General features: G+C 35.2%; 1 long non-coding RNA gene across 2 annotated transcripts; it reads left to right on the top strand.

Annotated features, from left to right (window-relative positions):
* The first annotated feature begins 2,576 nt into the window (after positions 1 to 2,576).
* LOC133277110 (uncharacterized) lies at positions 2,577 to 20,320 on the top strand. 2 transcript variants are annotated; one of them, XR_009746089.1, is made up of 4 exons: positions 2,577 to 2,826; positions 4,200 to 4,280; positions 10,282 to 10,417; positions 18,311 to 20,320. It is a non-coding gene; the product is annotated as an uncharacterized LOC133277110 (long non-coding RNA). The 2 variants fall into 2 exon arrangements; XR_009746088.1 differs by lacking the exon at positions 2,577 to 2,826 and having other exon boundaries at positions 3,885 to 4,280.
* The last annotated feature ends 1,155 nt before the right edge of the window (positions 20,321 to 21,475 follow it).

The raw sequence follows: 21,475 nt of genomic DNA, 5'->3' as shown, positions 1-21,475 counted from the left end.
AAGAAAAATAGTGCAAACAAAAAGCCGACATTTTAAATTTGTAATAATGATAATCTATTGAAATTCTTACAGTTAAGGACAACTGAAAAGTTTATCATTGTAATAATTTTTAATTATCAAAGGAAATAAATATGTTATTTGTAGTTGTTTATTTAGATACATTTTCTAGTCTCTTAAATGATACCAGTTTGTATTCTTCCAATTCCAATAAATAATCTAAAATAATTTATTGAATTTCAGTTCTAAGAGCATTTACTGGATGCTGTTACTAGAATGATCATGACAGCTACACATAACATAGATTTATAACAGTGAAGATGACGATATACTCAGTGAAATGAGAAAAAAAAAGAAAAAAAAAAGAAAGATTTTTTTATGGCAAGAACACTAACTGCTGAATCCTTTAATATCTGTGAAGTCACCACGAGAACACTGGAAAATACTGAAATGCTTTTTTAGAGGTTATAATAGAAATTCATTCTTTTCAAACTTAAACAAGAAATGGGGAGACAGAGACCAACATGGTTAGAGGATATGAAAAGTCAGTATAAGCAAGAAGCTGGCGGCTTTTAAGTAACACAACATTCTGAAAAGGGGAAACATTGGGAGTCATAAAAAAGTTAGAAGATAGAAGACCAGAAGGAAGCAGTGAGTGTAGTATTACAGAGGATATTTCAACCACTTATAAAGATTTCTTTCAATAAAGAATATTTGCAGTGAGCAGAAGGAAAGTAAAATAGTCCAGAAAGTGAAAAAAAAAAAAAGCAAAATAGCTGTGGAAAATCCAGCAGAAGAGACAAAGAAATGGTAGATATCTTAACACCATGTTGCTTGGCAAATGAGAGGATAAAGCAATTAGATGTATTTAGAATTAGGATTGTTTGATTAGTAGAGTCAGTGAATTGGCTAATGGGGATGTCAAGGAAAACATTTTACATTAAAAGCTAAGCAATAGAATTTTTATTATTGAAAAAACTTATTCTCAAACCTCTGAATTAGATATTAGTGGACTTCTCTTTGGTCAGTGTTTGTGCTATCTGAAATGCTGTTTCTGCCTCTGATGATTGCACCTCTGAGAGGACTGTAGACAATTCCTGGCAAATCCTCTCACACTTGAAGATCAGTAGGAACAAAGTTCAGAGCAAGACATTTTGCTGATCTTGCAAAATCAGGGAATGAAAGTATATATTTTTGATTCCCATTTACTGGCCAATTATTTGTTAAATACTTGCATATATATCAAGACCCTTACTAAACCAGAATATAACAAAAAAATCTTTTTATCATGTGATCTGGCAATACTGGACTTACTAAACATTCTGTGACATGAGTGAGGACTTCTGGCAAAGCTAAAGTAACTTGCAGTTTGTGCTGTGTGACTTCCTCTTCCCCTTTGGATTAAGTAATCTGTAAAACAATGTGCTTAATTTAATTTTGTGCCTACAGATTGTATTCCAGAAATGTTATACAATCAGTATTTAATATGCTTTCTTAGGGAGACTACTTCAATTCTGAATACCTTGTTATTCAGAAACCATGTCTTACCAGTTTGTATTTTGCAGATTCAATTATCCCATGTTTTCAGTTTCCAAGTTTTCCCAGTATGACTCTCCCAGTATATTTTGAACACTCTCGTAATGTGATTGAAATGATTGTTTACACCTAAATTGTTTACTGTCAAATCCCAGAAACTGAAAGTTGAATTTCTTTCTTTAATGACTTTCATGACCAGTGATAGCAATGTACTTTTCACATGCATCTATCAGACCACAGGCATCTGAGAGATATTATAATGGGCTCTGGAAAAATCAGTGAATTTTAGTCATTTTTATGGAAACCAAACAGGAGTATGATGGTTTCCATACCTGACAAACGCCACTGCATCTGAGTTTTGGATTATGAAAGGATGAAGCTGGTTCCATGTCATGTGTATTTCTAGGCAGAAATGTTTTCTTACTATGACTAAACTCAAACTTATTACTTCATATCTGCACACCTTTTTCCTGTTAGACTTACAAGGGAAACTATTTCTTCCTTCTTTCCCTATAAATATCCTCCAGGAAGGCAAATAAAATCCTTGACATGAAAGAATTGCAAGACCTTGAAACATACTTGGATTTTTCCAAACAAATAACCATATAGTGTATCTTGTCTATGCCTACTAAACTGTAAGATTACATCATCTCCAGAAGAGACATTAATTCTGTCATATCCTGATTTACAACCAAAAAAAACCCATATAATTTCATAGATGAAATCTTATTTTACTTAAAAGACCTCTTTTTTTTCGAGTAGCTATTAAATAACTACAACTTTTATGTTTGAAAATCTGTGATGAAATGAAAAAAAATCTAGTCAATAAAGTAATCTGATTGATAAGGAATCTATAATGTCTTAAATCCCTCAAACACATCACTTTACGTAGTGATCTTTTGATATGCAGAGCAGAGAATTAGGCTTAATTTCCAGAAAAATCTTTTTTGCTTCTCACAGGGTGATTTGAAAGACTTTTGTACTTGCAGTAGAAGGCACAGATAACTCTCAAAATACTTCAGAACTTTTTTTTTTTTCAATTGTATTCCTTTGATTTATCCCAAGGCTTAGGCAAGGTTGGTTTACATACATTTTGAAAGTATAGCAATGGGTTTTTATCCTGTCATGAAAAAGGGCTTCATGTTCAGTGGAAGTCCTAGAAACACAGCCTCCCAGGATGCAGCTGAACTCACAGGGCAGGGACCAGCAGTGCAGGTCTGTGCCCTGGACCAGAATTCTGCATTGCACACTCCTTTTTCCCTTGCAGCTTGCAAAGGACGTTAATAGCAAGTGGTGAGTGTAGTAGGTTATGACCACTCAGATGGTCTAACATGCACAAATTTCTGACTACGTTTTTGTGTAGGGCTCACAGAACTGGAGGCTTACTCAAAATCTGACTTGAAATGACTGAAAAGAAAAACTAGCTTTCTGCAGCCAAATTTGGTTCCAGATCAGTGGCCTGTGCTATAATCTAGTGCAGAGAAGGTGTCTGGAGTGTACACCTGTCGCATATTGACTTCTGCAAGGTTAAACATGATGGGTGAAGGGATAGAGCTAAACTTCTTAGATTGCAACAGATTAGATGTCTGCTTGATATAGCAGTTGACAATAATGTGGATTTCCTGTGACATGTATTCCTGTGATTTCTGCCAGGGATTAAATGAAACAAATTATTTTCATTGGGTGTTAAGTATTGAAGTAAGTAAACCACTGTAATTTCATTGGTAACTGAAAAAGTACAGCTAGTTGTGTTCAGATCTGTTGGATCGGGGATGAATACCCACTGTGCTTTTGTAAATACAGCATTTGCACAGGATTACTTAAATTAAGTCAAAACATACCCAGAATACTTTAGAAAGAGTGATCTGAGCAATCTGTCTGTGTGCTGGATAATGTCTGTCTTGTGTCTTGGAGTGAAAGAACTTTGATAATGTCACCACATGTTTTCACCCACAGGACATAGCACAGTGTGCTTCCAGTCGGGACTGTTGAACTAGAGCTATTTGTCAGTAGCAGCTATTATGTCTGTTTTTCTTTTAGTATCTTCACTGTCATATGAAGAACAATTGCATGTCTTACCTAAGGGAAACTATCACAATGCCATTCATCGTCTCTTTCTCTTCATCACCCTTCTCTCATGGATGATCTGACTGTCCCTAAAATCATATATTTTAGGGCAAGCCAGGGGACTCATATGCCCTGGATGGTCAATTGTTAACCATTTGATAGTGGCATCACATAATATTAGGAAACCATTCAGAACAATTTTTTTTTTTTCCTCCAAATTGTGATCTTGTGTTGTTCCTGTAAAAAATATGATTTCCATTTAAGCCAGCATCTTCCAGAAAAAAATCATTCACAGGAAATCTGATGTCTTCTGGAAGACAGTGCCAGACTCTTTCTCTAATAGAGTATTGTAGTTTGTGTAAAACATTCATCACCTTATTAGCTGGGATAACATCTTTACACTGTCACAGTTTGTTAGTTTTATCCAATCCGTCAAAGAAACATTTGTATGCTACCTGGTGCTGCTTGCAATAACTGAAACTTGCATATAACTGACATATATTATCAAAGTGATGAAAACAGGTGCTGGATCTGATTCATAACTCTGATAAATCTTTTTCTTAAGCATTTCAGAGCTGTAATATTCTCTATTTCCATAGAACTTTCCATGCTGTGTACTGTGAAGCCTAAAATTTCCCATCCAGGAAGGCAGAAAGCACAAGCTAAATGAAGACTCAAAGGTGAATTTTTCTTTAAAACAGTTTCCTTTTAATTTGGAGAAGACCAATTACTTCTTTGCATACGTATACATATTTAAAAAAAAATAAAAATTACTGAATAATAGTTTAATTACCCTTTTTGTCACTTTTGAATGTAAAGTTTCACTAGTCTTGGTGGCAGTGGTGTCTGGATCATTATGCATGAAAAGGCACAAGTTCCTGTAAAATACTGCCTGATTTGAAAAGTGTCTAGAGTGGAGGTTTTGGTTTTTTTTTTATATTCTTACATAAGAAAACAAAATCTTGTTTACTTTTACAGCTTTTTCCTGTTTTCTGTTCATATGTGGAAAGAATTCAATCATCTCTGGAAACTTAGAAAAATTTTGAATTTCACTCTACTCCAAACAGATTTATCTCTCTCCAGAAGATTTTATTCTTGGTATCTGTAGCTGTCTGTCCAAAATATCTTTCTTCTAGATCTACCCTCTCAATTCTTTATTTTTTTTAATTCTCTCTGGAAGCAAAGTAGTTAATAAAAACTATGCACAAGCAAGAAGTAGTTTACTATCACAAGTCTACTATAAGGCCCTCATTCCTCTGCAGAATACTTATTTGACCTAAGATTAATTTGATGCCTTTTCTATTATTTATTAAAATGCTAAGTCATTTTTTAGCTCACCACAGATGATCACAATGAATGGAGCATGTTCTCTTTCCATGCTCAACCAGAAGCGACTTGTAGCTTATGATCCACTTCAGCAACAGTTGCCCAAGTTCTCTCAGAGGAGCTGAGCTTCCTAGCTAAAAGCCAATGGTATATTCTACAACAAGAAAAAAAGAAAAAACAATACAAAGAAATAGAATTCAGAGCCCATTGTGAAAAGATATAAAAATCCAGACCCATGGCCTATCTGCAATTTCAGCACTTACTTTATTCTTGCTAAAAAAACTCACCCCAAACCCACTATAAACAAAAGTTCCCCACTGACATTTTCCATTTTAAATTACTATTATTCGTCATTAAGATCGATTTCCTAGTATATTTCAGTGCATATTTCAACAAGTCTAATAGTATGTAATAATAAAAGGATGTCTGAATAATGGGTCAATATGCTACTTGCTGCATTATAACTTTAAATTATTCTTTTATAATTGAGGTGGTTAGAATCTATCCACAGCTTTAAGCATTTCCATGTGACAGCTCTGTCAAAATCAGAAAAGCTTCTGTATATGGATGTTAGTTTATCATTCAGTTAGGCAGACATCTGGAGTTTTAGTATCATATCATGTTTCTACCTCTTTTCACCTGAATCTCAAAGACAGCATATTACAAAAGGAGAAAGGACCAACATCCTTCAGATCAGTGAAGCCTTCTTTCTAGTTAACGGACCCGCATTGCTGAAACTTACCTAGTTTATAGGCAAAGAAAGCATGCTAATACAGTGTCTCTTAGAGACTCAGCATAGAGTAAAAAGTATCAGACTTGGAAAGATTAATTTTTTTCCAGCCTAGTCAATATGTGCATATGATTCTGGGGCAATAGAATAGCCAGTTTATTAGCTAACTGTACAAACAGTCCTCATTACTGCAATTATTCACTAATTAATAAAGTAGTGATTACTACTTTCCAAGTAATCATTAGTGTCCTGCCAAAGATTCACGAGCTTGAAAGGCACATTAAGCTGAGTATAAATACTTCCTCAGAAAGGTTCAGCTTTTTAACCAACCCCAGTGCTTGGAACACTTGCAGCAAAAGGGGTAGATATGTTAAGAAAAATAATGATGGAGACATTATTTTACAATTTTATTGTTATAAATTGTTATTGCTATACAATTATTATACAACTTGTTAATACATATATAAAATAATATTTTCTATAAATTCACTACTTCTGAGACTCAAGAATAAATAAATGACCACTGATTTCCACCTGACATCATCTCTTCCATAACAGACTGCTGATGTTTGACTTTTGCATACCTAGCAATTGAACAAGAGATATATGTTTTCTATTCCAAAGCAGAAATGGAGAAACAAATACTCCATCTGGAGTCACACAGATTTCTTCAAGACAAAAAATTGGCATTCTCTTGAATGCACAGCTGCTTTTGAGAATGTGAGAACTAAAACTTCATCCTGAAAGTTGGTGGTGGTGGGTGGTTTGTTATTGTTTTGTTGGGTTTGGTTTTGTTCAGTTGTTTGGTTTTGAGGTTTTTTTGTATGTTGTGATTATATTTCTCCTGAGCCTCTTCCTTTTAGATTAGATTTAATCTTGCCAGCACTCTCCACTGCTTAAATTCTAACATAATTCCTTTGCTCTCCAGAGGCTATAAAAATCAGAGTAGCCTTCTAGGTTCAGAAAGATATTTTTAATGGAATTTAGACTAAAGAGGAGAAGAAAGAATGGAAAGTTCAACAGTCTTTTCTCAGCACAGAAGTGTTTAATTCTAAAGATTTTGCTGAAAGGAAAAAAGCCATACTACAGACTTGATAACTCTAATTTTTGTTTGAGCAAAGACATATGTAACTAAGACAGAGACAAGAGCTCTCTACTTCACTCCATCTGTGATTCAAACTCACTGCTGATTCTGAGGATGATATAATTTTTTGTACAATTCTTTCAGTAAGTGTCTCAGGCAGACAGGATCATAAAAGTTTCAGTTTCTCATAAAAAAAAAGAAGGGTGAGAGACTGTTGCTGATATTGACTTTTTTTTCCAAATCTGTTTGTTTCATTTCAAGTGTTTGTATTTTACTAACGACTGTTACCCATGGCTCCAGATTGTTGACTTTCATATATTATTTTGTATTCTTACACTCATAGGAAAATAAAATCAGGATATGGATTCCAGTAAGTTACTTGTATGACACAGAAAACCTGCAAAACCCAAATTCAAGGAGCAAAATTCAGCCATATGAAGTCCCAAAGCATTAAATTCCCTACTATGGAGACATCAGGGAAGCAACTTGTATTTTAAAGGGAATTTTCTGTCAGTTTCTAGACTACCCCAAGAAACCTTTCACTCTTTTTTTTTCTTTTTCATTTACAGGAAAAATAGGTAAAAGTGTGTCTGGTATGGTAGGGAAGCATGGAGAATTTTACTCAAAGTGATAAGCAAGTCTTTGCTTTCTCCCAGCTCTAAATCTGCCTACCTGACTAATTGGTGTGACACTGAAGACGTCTTAAAACAAACAGATTGTGAACCTGCTTCAAAGATACTAAAATTGGTGAGGAAAGGAGGACAGAACCTGCTTTTGATTTCCAGCAATAAAGGGAGTTAAAGAAAACAACAAAGACATTCATAGCTTTGAATTCTCTGGAGTTGCAGGACATTTCTTTATAATGAAACTTCTATACTGAAATGGGAGAAATTCCTATTCTTCATTCTCTCTCTTCTACTGAAATTCTAAAAGATATTTACATCTCTAACTTTCATTTCCTGAAATGTTAATTTTCTTAATGTATATGACTACTTCTTGAGACATCAATTTGTTTTTTAAATATCTAGGTATCTTTAAATCTGCCCCAGTAATACATGTTATAGTATATTCCTTAATGTTTAAGATGCTTTGAGATACATCCATTAGTTGGCTAGCTGTTCATTTGTGTGATTAAATTTGTGTATCATGCTTATCGCATTTGATTTCTAAGGAACACAAAGCACTGTGAAAACAGCCAAAAAAATTTTGTATGTGATGCCAGTGATGTGACAGTGTGTTTGAAAGGATCAGTCTTGAAAGAATACAGGAATAATGGTCTGGGATGGTGGGAGTTGTGACTTCTGAAAAATTATCTAGTGGAAGTTATCCTCTCAGTCTGTGTAAGAGCAAGGAAAATATTTTTTTTCTTGTCCATAAGTTGAGTCAAATAAAATTAATATTCTGGAGTTACTTTAAAAGAACAGAGTGAGCTATAACGGAAGGCGAAAGTCTGAATCAGTCTGAAGCGGCAGGGCTCTGTGCTGTGGCTGTATCAATGCTGATATTATAGAAAGTTACCTGAAACAGGAATATATGAGAAGAAGCATTTGAAGAAAGATTAGTGAGCTTCTGGGGAAAGTAAATTATGTCTGGCACATTCTTCGCTAGGGTGAACTGCTGGCTAATAATGAACCTGAGTAAAGAGAGGATGTGGGTCAGAGACTGAATTCAAACACCACTGAAAAGGAAAACCTGCTCTGGGGATTTTGATTCCAAAAACTTTTGCTTAGTGTGGTTGTTATGCCATGATGTTTCCATCAACCTTCCTTCCATAATGAGTTGGAAGGACTTCTGAGGAGCATTGTTGGTAACTAGAGGTCGAAGTTGAAAATCCTGTGTAGGAAAAGCCAAGGCAGTTGGCTGTGTATTTTCCTTTTGTTCTGCGTGGTGCCACTGGAGATACGTAACATAGTTTAACCAAGATTTAGTAATTACAGTTTACTGAAGAAATTAAATACATGCTGAAAATAAATTTGCAATTCTCCCCTTAAGAAAACACATATGTGTGTTCACACACAGGGGTGTGTGACTGGAGTTGAGTTGTCTGGGATTTTTTTCTGAAATTGTTGAACTCTTCAGGAGTTTTAAAACACTTGCTGCCTTCCTTCCACCCCCAGTCCTTTCACTCCCTTTGATTTTTGTGGTCACAACAATGCCATTATGCTAGTTTCAAGTAACCATGACAAACAGTTCTAATTAAGATATTTAAAACAACAGTTTTATTGCAAACATACGTGAAGCCAAATGTGTTCTTAAATTAATTTTCCACTGCTCTTTTGTGCAAATTAGATGGCTTCAGTCATTGCAAGTGTGATTTAGGAAAGTTAGAGTTGTTGGAACTCACTGTTTTGTGACAAGAGGATGCAATCCTTGTTTATTGAAGTACATGTGCTGGTAATATGTGTTTACAAGGAATATATTCAGTTTGTTGAAGCTTAATTAAACTAACATAACTATGTTGCATAATACTGGTTAAAATATTTTAACCTAAGGAAGTGGATAACCATTGTCTTTCAAATGTAAAATACCCTGTCTTGTTAATTCAAGAATTAAAAAATTTATTCAGTTGGCATTTATGGCATGACACAGCTGTTTAAGTATTGTTGTAAAGACCAAATGACGTTTTCAATATTATTTTTTCTAACATGTTTTAAATTTAACCGTTTAAATTTGAGATAATCTGTTTAAATCTGCTTAGTAAATATTTCATTTCTGTAAATACACTTTTTGGTGATACAGCTGTCTGAAATCAAGACTCTTGAACTAAAAAGAAAGGTTTTATCTAAAACAAAAAACTTGCTTAAATATGAAATGGCAGTTCAGGTGTAGGTCTGCAAATTTGGTTTGGCAATTTAACCTCAGCATAGCAAAAGTTAACAGAAGTCTCCTAAGTGCTGTAGAAACCACTGGCTTGGATTCAGTGTTCAAACTCCCTATTCAACATTTAGTGACAAGTAAGCATTTTAGAGGCTGGTCTTCAAAAACTCATTTGCTAAACTGGGAAGTATTTTTCATCTTCATCTCTATTTCTCTCTATAAATTCAGTGATTTGCTCCAGGCAACACTTCTCTCAAATAGGAATCTGGAAGAAAGGCATATGTGCAAGATACTTGTCCCACTTTCATTCACACAGAGATATGAGAAACTTCTTTCATTAAAACTATCTCTCTGCCTGAAGAAACTTAAACTCAAACTGTCCTTCTGGGGTAAGTGCTAGAAGCCAGGTCTTTCAATTTCTTGAGTGAATGAACCTTGTGCTGGGTTTTGAAAGACTTTACAGCAGTTTGGTTCTCAAATCCCTAACTGAAATGAGTCTAATTTTGTATGGTATAAACAGGCAGGATTCCATCTCTAAAATCAGTACGATAATGAATGAAGGATGTTAATGACAGGCAAGAGGGAGCAATCTTATTTGCTATGTACTTCTATTTTAAAGTGATCCACAGCCCTACCACTTCCAGCTCAAGAAATGGCAATAATTGCTTTCCCAAAGCAACTCTATCAGAGCTCATAGTAGAGTCTTTTTCTCTCCCCTCCTCAGCACTTACATCACAGTTTGTGGCATCCTCTCCTGCTTCAAGCCCCAAAGTGCCTAGGTACATCAACAGATGTCTATCGGAGGCCCCTAGGGCTTCCCTGCAACCTTCCAGCTGTTGCTTGCAGAAATACAGAATGAGGTACAAGCCTTCAGATCCTCTCATCCGAAGATTTATTTAACTAAGTTTTCTTCACTTTTGTGTCTTTAAATCTTGGGTATGGCTTATATATACTTGCTTAAACCATTTGTGTGTAACTTAGTGGCTACAGCAATTGACTGTGTAAAAGACAAGACCTATGGTCAAGTCCTGATTAGTTAAGAATAAAATTTCTAAGATTAGAAACGAGCGGTGGAGGCTTCTTTGAAAATAAATGCTTTTATCATCATATACATGTGGATTCTTAGCCCTGGATATTCTTTCTAGATAACGAGTATAATTATTCCAAGTGTTCAAACGATTTCAACAGAAAAGATGAAAAGCACAGTATGATTTCCACAGTTTCAAAGATCAGTGCTATGCTATGTCCACCTGCACAATGGTACACAGAATTTGCTTGCCATCCCTGTGTGAATAGGAACAAACTGCAGCTGGCAGAACTCCTTTGGCAGCAACTCATCTCCAGCTGCTCTCTTGGAGACTATGGGTCTATCGCTCCACTCAGCAACGCAACTCATGTCTATTGACTGTTGTATCTTGCCAGAGCATTGTTGGGCTTGCCCAAAATACCAACTAAATTAGGTGCCACAACACTGCGACTGATAGATCTCTTACAGATGTATAGGCCAATAAAATTAAGGTGGTACAAGATCTGCAGTCCTGACAAAAAGAGATCAAGGGAGACATCATTAGTTTATACTTGCTATTAATTGTTCCCTGTAAGAGTAGTAGTATGTGAACATCCATACCAGATAGCAAGTACAATCTGACAATATCGCAATCATTATAGCACACAACAATAATTGTTGTCGGAAAGGATTCATGAAACCTGATAGAAGATGGCAGATGAGAACGAGCTACCAGAATCAGAACATTTTCTCTGATTTGCAGTCTGTCTACAGCTCATATTTATGAAAGGAAGAGGGAGACCAAGAACAGGCAGCCTGCTTTCCTATGTATAACAGGCAGTTACTGAAAATCTTTGCCATGTGCAAAGATGTACAAAAAGGAAGTAAATGCTTGCATCAAGTTCACTGAGAAGCATTGAGTATATTGTATGTGCAGTGCATCACTCATTCCTCATGTGCAGCACACTTGAGCTGTATCCTCATGGCATATGGTGGGCCTGGCCCACAAATTTATTCATGAGAGATTCTGTGGCTTGAAATGGAAGCAAGCTTGAGGACCATTGCCACCTACCTCCTTGAGAAACGAATTCTCCACAAAAATGCAGATTCAAGTCTCTTCAGACATCATTATCATATCAGAAATTTCCAGGTATGTCTAACAGTGAAGGGTCTAATTAATTTTAACATTAGGAAGTCAAGACAAATTTGCAAAACCAGAGGTTTTCTGAAGGTCATTATCTAATTCAGTAGACCTGAAACTTGATCTGTGTATGTCAGCTGACAGCTTAGATATTTTAATATATTCAGGGAGTTTCAGTTTTATGGACTTTAAGGCAACTTTGCTCCATCAAGACAGATTCCAAAGACATCCATGATCTCTTCTCATCTGAGTACACTTTGGTATGGATTGTGAGCAGAGCACAAGTCAGAAAACTATTCTTGTTGCAAGTCAGAAAACTATTCTGGTTGCTTGTCCTCAAGCCTCTATCTTTGTGACAGAATAGACCTATCCAATGATGCTGCTAGACATACATCTAACTCCAGAGAGAAATGAAAATAAACAAAGTCTGAGCATTCTGACATCAACTCCATCTTGTACGACCCGTGGAACGGAACCTGGTAGTCATTGTAAGTTGCAGGAGGTCTCTTAACGCCTTTCACAGAGAACCATGGTTCCAGAAGAACAGCTTAGGGCTAACCAAAAGCAAATACCAAGGACATGGCTGTATCCCTATGTATTCTCCTATGAAAATAACTAACAGGAGTTCACATCTGCTATAGAACCACTCCAAGACAAATGCAGGACTATTAGGATTTAAAACATTGCTAGACATGGTGAGCTGTTGCATGTTTTGACTACGAGTGATCAGAGAATCCACTCAAGATGCTGAAGACCGTAAAATCTTCCTAACTAAATTCAGATATATGCCTTTTGCCTCATACGGAAATGTCCTAAGGAATCAGAGGAGGAAGGTGTGGCACTGAGCAGGAAAAAATACAACTCTTAAAGTCACAAGGAGGAGACAGTGGTGTGATTTTATAGCCTGAAGAGTAGGACAATGACCTGCTCCTCATGTCAAAAGACTGTTCTGTACATTATTCAATGTTTGGTAACATACATTCATACATTGCCATTAATTTTGATTTAAAGTATATGCTCTTATTTTATAAATCTGTTAAAGATTATAGCTTAGTCATTATGGTTATATGAATTCCATTTTTAGTGTAATTTAAAATTTATTCCTGTAATCAATCTTTTTTTTTTTCTTGATGTGTTACCTTGTATCAACTTGCAATAATATAGAAAAAGACTCAGAAAGAAAAAAAATATTGCAAGTATGGACACACACAACCTCATTTTATCATTTTCTTTGAGGACTGAAAATTCCACCTGAATGAGAATCAAGTCAAAAGGAGCAAAACCAGACAAATAAAATAATTTTGGGAGACAGCAGTACTACCATAAAACCAAAAAAAAAAAAAAAAAAAAGAAAAGAGTGACTCTGTGCCTGATGCAAGAAGATTTTTTACTGAGTAAACCTTTTCGGGTCTTGACTGTGGCAGAAGTATGTTACATGCCAGCTGGAATAAAACATGAGTATTTTGGACATATTCCAAGGAATTACACGCCAGGATATTGAAAGTTCCAAGCATCCCATCTTGCCACACAACTGAGCCAACATTTTCCCCTCAGTCACCGTTTTGTATGTAGAAGCAGAAGTGTAAGAATGGAATAGAGTTTGGTCTTAGCCAAAAGTGAATGAGTGATGTCTATTTATTTATGTCCTCATATGTTTCCTATCACTGAGTATTAAAAGTGTCAACCAAATATTTAAGAATACTGACTGGATTGACAGAATGTCTTCTCACTTTAGACACTATTACTCTCAACTTTAAAACTTATCAGAGTATGGCAATAATATTTGAAAAGTTTAACAAATGATAAAAATATAGAATGCTTACAGTTCCATTTCTTATTTTAAATTTTTAAGAATAAAACAATTTTTAAAAGATGATTCCAGACCATCATGAGACGTGTTAGCTTTACCCTACTGGTAATGAATTGTTGCAAAACCAATTTTGAGCTTTTCCATAGCTTGCAAATTTTAAGTCCACCATTTCAGAAATTTTAACCACTTAAGCTAAGGGAAAAGAGATTAACAAAAATGTAAGTATTCTCTTTCACTTATTTCCACACTCAGTTCTTTTGTCAGGGGCCATCCAAATATGAGTCTGTTGGCTCCCAAAGATCTGTATCTGCAAAATCTAGGAATCTAAATATCTGTTATTAAGGATGCTCAGAAGTCTTTAGGTACACCATATCTGTATGTAACAACAGAAGACTGTCTCTTCTCTAGTGGCCTATGACAGCCTCAGTGAATGCTGACGTTAATCATAGATCATAGAATGGATTGGGTTGGAAAGGACCATCTAGTTCCAATCCCCCTGCCATGGGCAGGGACACCACACACTAAAGCATGTCACCCAAGATACTATCCAACCTGGCCTTGAACACTGACAGTGATGGAGAATTCACAACTTCCTGGAGGAACCCATTCCAGTGCCTCACTATCCTCACAGTAAAGAACTTTGTTATAGCTAACCTAAACTTGTCTGTCTCAGTGAATTCAGTACACACAGGCTTCTGTGTGACAAGGTCCATTCATAAGTCCATAGGGCCATTTTCAACAGGTTGGGGGAGTAATGAGTTTTTGGGCTTTCTTGAAACTTTAGAAATATCAGTTTCCAATTTGTAAACATCCATTAAACAGGCATTCAGATCTTGTGTGAGTCTGATCCTATAAAGTAGAACTTCTTGCTATGAATGCAAAATCTGAGCTCTAATCCCTGTCATTGCCACAGGACAAGGGAGTAGCTCAATGATTAAAACATAGCTATGAAAGTAAATATTTTAACAAGTACTAAGTAAAAGCAACAATAAGAACTTAAAACCCTGACTCCCATGGTTTATCATGTGTATCTTTTGTAAGATAAAAAGTAAACAGAAACTGAGCTACCAAGCCTTCTGATGTCTGATTTGGCAGTGCTGCAACAAAACAAAACTGTGTGACCTTACTCCAAAGGCTACATAAGAGAGGCATGGCAGATAATTCCGTGCAGAACCTTTTCATACTATGATTTCAGATTCTTGCCTTTGTATCTGCATGCGTGTGAAGTCCTGTCAATGGCAGTGTGGAATCAAAGAGATGATTTTTTTTATATTTACCTCTGATTATTGTTCAGTTTATATTCATCTTTTACCCCTTAGCTTGGTGAGCGCAAAGTCAAAATCTCTGACATGCAAAAAACGTTTCAGCTATAATAAACTGCTGCACTGCAACAACAGACCTTCAGTAACTGGAAAGTCTATCAACTTCAAAAGGCATCACATAAAAGCCAAGGTTTGATAAAAATTTCAACACTGCAGAATAAATGATCATTGGAGAGGATCCTGGAAATGGAGATGCATTTTTACCCACTTCTTCAATAAACATTCACAATAATTACATTTTTCCTCTTGCAGAAAATAGAAGTAAATATAAAAAATCTTAAAGCAAAAGCTACAGGTTTCTGTTTGTCACTCTACTGATTGAAATTACATAGACAAATTAACCCACAAATTAACTCTGTTATGCGACCTGCACAACAGCAGAAGGACTTCTGTTTTGACTTAGGGGTGCTCTGAGAACAAAGCAGTATGTAAGTATTCTCCTTCTGCAAATCTGGAGAAAGGAGGTTTCATCATGGATCTTGAGACCTTAGATCATCCTTTGTCTCCTATACAGAGCTGAGCATATAAACCCCATCAAGAAAACAACTCCCTTGAATTCCACAGAAAAAGAAGAGATGGTCTCAGTAGTGGGCTAAGGCAGGCCAAAGTAGCTGTAAACTGGCTAGACTGTTGGGTTGATTATCCATTTTAGCAGATTACATAGGTTTAGGATTGTAGTTTACTTCTGTGTCTCCAGTTTAAGCAATTTCCAAAGCAGAAGGTCAGCGTTGTAAAATATTTATGGACTCTTTAATCAACACTTCCCTCCAAACAATTTGCAAAATTGAAGAGAGTTTTAAGATGTTTCTAGAATCCTGTGTAGTTCTTCCTTTGTTGTTTGACTGATTTTTTATTCAAATACTGACAAGATTGTTAAAGTCACAAACTTACAAGGCTGAATTATACTAAATGGGGTTTATTGTGTTTGTTAGGTACACTACTGATGCATTATTATTCAAGTGCCGAAAAATAATGGAAATTATCACAGAGACACAAATGAACCTCTTTATCTTAAGCCTTCTGATCTTTTCCAAATTATCTCTAGATGAAATATGAGTTTGTGTAAGAAACTTCAAAATAGTGTTAATGACACAAATAAGGTATCTTCAAACATAAAGTGCCTGAGCAGTAGCAAAAAACAAAAATTCAGATTGTTCTTCCTTTCCTAATCTCTAGATACCAGAGTAGCCTAGGTGTGCTGTTCCTGTATAAAATAATGCATATTTTAAAGCAAGGGACAAAACCCAGGATTTTCCCCACCTCTCAGACTGTAAATGGTATGCAGGAATTTCCTTTCATTCACTAATGATTTTTAAAGTTCTTTTCAGAGTAGAGTAATTTTATGTAAGAGCTAAAGCAAGAATATTCAATGCTAATAAAAACCAGCATTTTCAATGCTAAAAATAAATAAAAATCATAGGGAATTTTACGGCAATTTACTAAATATGGTACTTCACTCCTGTACTGAAAGTAATTTAGTTATAGTCATTGGCAGGATAGAAGTATTCAGCAATATGATTTTAGAGTGACTGAGTTGAAACCTCAGGAACAGAAGTATATGTGCATTGGGTAAGACATAAGATCCTTTTATCCCAGTAAGCAGTGTCTGGTATTGAATTACCACAGAACCAAATGACAGTAGCATAAAAACAAAGCACATCCCCAGAAACTAAAACACGGAGTCTTCCTGTGATCTGACTTTTTTAGAGAGAAATTATATCTTTCTGCTAAAAGATAAGATTGGACATACTGAAGAGGGGTCACAAAACAGTTTTACAGAGGTTTAGACCAAACTGTCTCACTTTTAAAGGAGGTTTGTAGACTGTGGGTTAGGCCTTCAGGTAATATTAGTCAAGCATGTTAGTTAACTATATTTAATTACAGGGGCTTTTCTGAAGGCAGAAAAGGCCTGGTTTTCTCTCTACATGTTAACGAGTGTTTAATGGTTTAGCTTGTCAAACAACGAGACTGGATTTGAATGGAAAAATTCAGTCTCATTTGGATTCACTTCCTAAGCTTTTGCAACATTATAACCTGATAAAAAACCCCAAACAAACAAACAAAAAAACACAACAAAACCATAATAAAGAGTAAGGCAGAACTGCCTTTTTCTGAGTGTTATTAATTTTTCCTGATGCTTGCTAAAAAGATCAGAAACTATTCCCCTGTTTTGAAAGAAAACAGATACTCAAGATCGTGAAAAAGTTAAAGCTTTATCACTGTGTTAGTTTTGTACCTTTCTCCTGAGATAGCAATCCAGACTGCATAGGCTCTACAGCTTCTTTTTCTGAACCAGTAGCTAAAAACTGACAGGTTATAACTACCGAGGAAGCAAATGGAACACTTGATTCTGAAGATTTCTGTTAGTAATAGCTCTTACCTAGGATAAGGGGAGTTGTGAGTTTTCCCAGCACAGCTGCAGAGAACTGCAAATTCTCTGGAACAAATCTGAAGCTGGTGCAAGCAGAACAGACACTCTGAATGACTGGTGGACGAGACATCTGGATATCCCCTGAAAATGTTACTTCTTTGAAAACACCTAGAATGCTTACTCAAAGCAGCAGTAGGTAAATGTATGTATTGGTGTGTGTCACTGTGCAACTGACATTTTAAAGACAGGTCATAGGTTCTGAGAGACTGCTAGAAATCATGTAACTGATCCCAGGTTAACTGACTGTGGGACTTTTCAAGGAGATTTTTTCATAGAAAATACTGCTTAAAAAAAAAACACAAAACCAAAAAAACAAAAAAAAAAAAACCAAACCAAACACATATTGGAAAAGCATTAGTGTCCAAATTAATAATGAATGACACTGATAATATAACAATCAGTGAACACTGAATAGTAGAAAGATCACATATTTTCACTTATAATTATCTGAATTTAGGAGTGGAATATGAGAATTTTTTTCTTGGAAGTTTGGAAGATTCTGACTACCAGATTCTGACTGATTGGGTACTTGGGTTTGTAATGTTATTGGCCAAGTTCAATGAGGCATGGATAGAATCAGCATGTTCTCAAACCATTGCCTGGAGAACAGTCAGTATCTCACGGGACTACCTGGCACTCACACAATCCAGTCTTATGTTCATCAGTGAGTAATGGATCCTTCCTTTTTATGCTTCTGGCTTCTTTTTCATAGTTTGCATTATGGCTTTTAACATTATTTGAATCTGGACAGTAGGGGAAGAAGTGGCAGAGATTCATTGTCTGCCAATAGATAATTCATCAATCTAAACTGAAAGCCTCAAATGTGTGAATGTTCACCTTTGCTTTACAGTGTATGACAGAAAAAATATTTTTTTAAATGCAGTAGCTAGAGTGGGCTTTGAGATAGAGGTTCTATAAATCCACTGTAGGCCTGCAAGTTAAAGAATTGCATCTTTTACCTTTGTATTCTTGATACTGTACTCATGATACTGCCCTTTTCCATGTTTGGGTTACTCATTTAATCAGCATTTTCTCTCTCTCAGACTATTCTGATTGAGATGCCTTAGGAAGGAATCCAGCCAGTGTTTTTCTTGTGTGCTCCAGATGTTTGCAATAACATACTACTGAAGTGAGTGCCAGCAGTAAAGGGATATTCCTCCACAGGAAATACTTTGCATCTGACACCAACGAATAGCTCCTTAGGGAAAAAAAAAGGCACCAATTTGTTAGCTAGCAGCTAACCAGTAAACAGAAGAGTAATCTTGGTAAAATTAGACTAAGTATGTAACTTCCAGTAACTGAATTTGGAAAACAAGCAGAAGGAATTACTAATATAAACTACTGCTTTAGGTTTACTGCAGAAATATTCAGCCACCAATCTCCTTTTAGCCTCACAATCATGCTTTTCAATTTTGAAGAGGAAATAAATAAACTTCTCTTTTCAAGCACTTACGCGGAGCGTATTGGGCTGAGGAAATAATAAGTTTATCTCATATTATTCCTGTACTTAAAAAACATTTTGACAGATATTTTCAAGAGAGATGAATAAGAATGGTATAATCATGTTTTTTCTTCCCTGACCCATTTGCTATTTATTTTTTATCATATATATTATTCTATTGATTTATATGTACAGTCATTTTGTTAATTCTTTCCATCAAAAAGTGGACATTGAATTTTTATTTTGAGAGCAAATACATTTCTGAATCTTTCAATGATGTGTATGCATATTTTAATATTTTCCATACTCTAAAATAACAGATTATTTTCTTTTCATACATGAAAATAATTTTTTTTTTATTTTACTTGCCTATCCAGTGCATCATTACTAAGTCAAAGTATTGCACACACAATTATTTACACAATATTAGATGCCATTGTATAATATGAATGGACAAACCTCATATAACTTGGACAAAGTTCATATTATCACATCACCTCTAGGTATTTGTATTTTGACTGAATTTGGTTTTATCATCCTCTTTTACTAAATTCATAGGCTCTTGAATTTTACACTGAAAACTGACTCTTTTGAATATAAAGAAGTCACAGGTATAACTGATACTCATGCAAGATGCTCCATTTCTTTCTCTAGGTACTGAGGGGCTAGTTTGCAGAAAACTTTCACCAGTACTTAAATCCTTATGGGAAATATGTGCGGATTGTGTACTTGAATCAAAGCAATTACGAATTCATACCACACATGTATAGTATTTTGCTATACAATTTTAAATAAGTATCAAGAAGAAAAATGTAGGAGAAATAAGACAAGAACTTAGAGCATAAAGTCACCTTGCCTTAACACTGACTTTTGTTATGTTTGCTAGTTACCGTTTGGAAACAACCAACTTAACTCACAAGTATGTAGTTTATTTTGTGAGTTCCTGAGTTTCCTTTCTTTTCACTTTTTAAATAAGTGAAATAACATAATGTCATTTAATATATATACCACATTTCATAAAGCACTTTTAATTTTTCCCTTTAACTGAAGAGTCTTTCAACATCCATCCAAAGGAACTACAACTCTATAGTTTGGAGTGTAAGCAGCCGATGTGAGTTCCTCAGCACAATTGTTAAATAATTGTTTAGGAATTCAGAAAAGAGCACTATATTCAGTTAAACATGGGAACATTTTGGAAAGAGATTAGTCCACTCTTCTTTTAGGCTAGAAAAGTTAAAAGATGGAAACCTGTGTTTAATAAGTACCTGGAATAGAAGTTATTGGCATTGTACTATAGCTTAACCCATTGTTTTAATTTAACTTATGATTAATTTTGAAGATTGAAATAGGTATTTAATTTAGTAAGTGTCCAATACACAAACCTGCAGCAATTCAATTAGGCTTTCTTTCACAATTTCATTTGGGATGAAAAAAACAGGTTCACCGGTTTAGTGCTTCCCTATCTTGTATGTGGAATATTTCCTTTAGGGACAAATTTAAAAGAGGGAGGGAAAATAAGGTTATATTTAACCATTCCCAGAATTAGTTAGTTCAGCTAGGTATCTGTTTGCTTTTAAAAACCTTGATTTTGTTTGGAAACTTTGAAAATCTTTAAAAAACAATCCGAACATTTGGATTAAAAATGTCATTTGGCCCAGAAGACTTTGCTCAACTTTTACTTTTGATAAATAGTCCAAATACCAAACAAAATGCTTTCAAGAGGCAACAGGGAATTAATTTTTAATTAATCTATTTGGAATACTAGTGACTTGCGGAAAGTTGGATGTAGCTGTGGGATGTAGTTTTACACACATTGTTTGTGTAAGTGCTCATTTGGTTTCTATTCTCACGCAAGAATATATATGAAAGCTTTATGATAACGGTATCAAGGCCTTGCCAGTAGGTAAGCATTTTTAAAAAAAATTATTTTATTTTTAATAAGGGAGAAGTGACTAAAGGTAAAACTAATTACTGACATGACTGGTCTGGGTGATTCTCATGAAAAATTATTTCTGTGATTCATGTACATTTTATGATCACTCAATGATTTCCTGCACAGTTGCCAACTTTCTTTGTGACTCCACACATATAATAAATAGTATAAATTAAATAATATGATAAAATGACTGCGATCTGTGTGTGGTTGTGTGTGTTCAGTTCATTCTGTTTGTAACACTGGACTGAATACGGGATATTTTTTCCAAAAGGAAAAGTGCCATCTACTGAATCACCAAAACAAAATTTTGCAGCATCTTGAGAGATTTTCCTGAGACATGTCCTTTCCAATTACTGATCAGGCCAAGCCTTAGACAACTTGCGATCTTTAATGAGATCACAGCTGGCAATGGTATGGTTGAGCACCACATTACTTCACTTAGAATTTATTTAATGTGTGTTGCCTTTTTTTTTGAGTGCTTTTTCTGGATTAAAAGGTGTTACTGGGAGATCAGTGAACCACACTTTAAAGACATTTAAGCTTTTACTTAAAAAATACCTTTATCCCCCAAGATTTCTGCAGAGATTTCTTGTGCATCCTCTTCATCTTCTTAGTCTACAGAAGTCAGACTTCCAGTAACGAGCTACCCTTCTTTTCCCTGATTAGCCACTTTGCGTTTAGCGAAGGTACAGACGGAAAGGCTTCAAAAAGGATAAACTGCCAAAAATAAATAACATTTACTTGTAGATACAGAAGCAAAAGAAATAGAACAACTAGTAGATAGCTTTGCTACATGCTATGGGACACTACTGATTAGTTAACTGAGACATG

This window comes from Pezoporus flaviventris, unplaced genomic scaffold (genome assembly GCF_033815535.1).
Source record: "Pezoporus flaviventris isolate CSIRO_AGI_PZ_B2104156 unplaced genomic scaffold, CSIRO_AGI_Pfla_v1 ptg000050l, whole genome shotgun sequence".
In the NCBI taxonomy this organism is placed as follows: domain Eukaryota; kingdom Metazoa; phylum Chordata; class Aves; order Psittaciformes; family Psittacidae; genus Pezoporus; species Pezoporus flaviventris.
The sequence above is the reverse complement of the archived record's forward strand: the minus strand, read 5'-3'. Positions and strand labels throughout refer to the sequence as shown.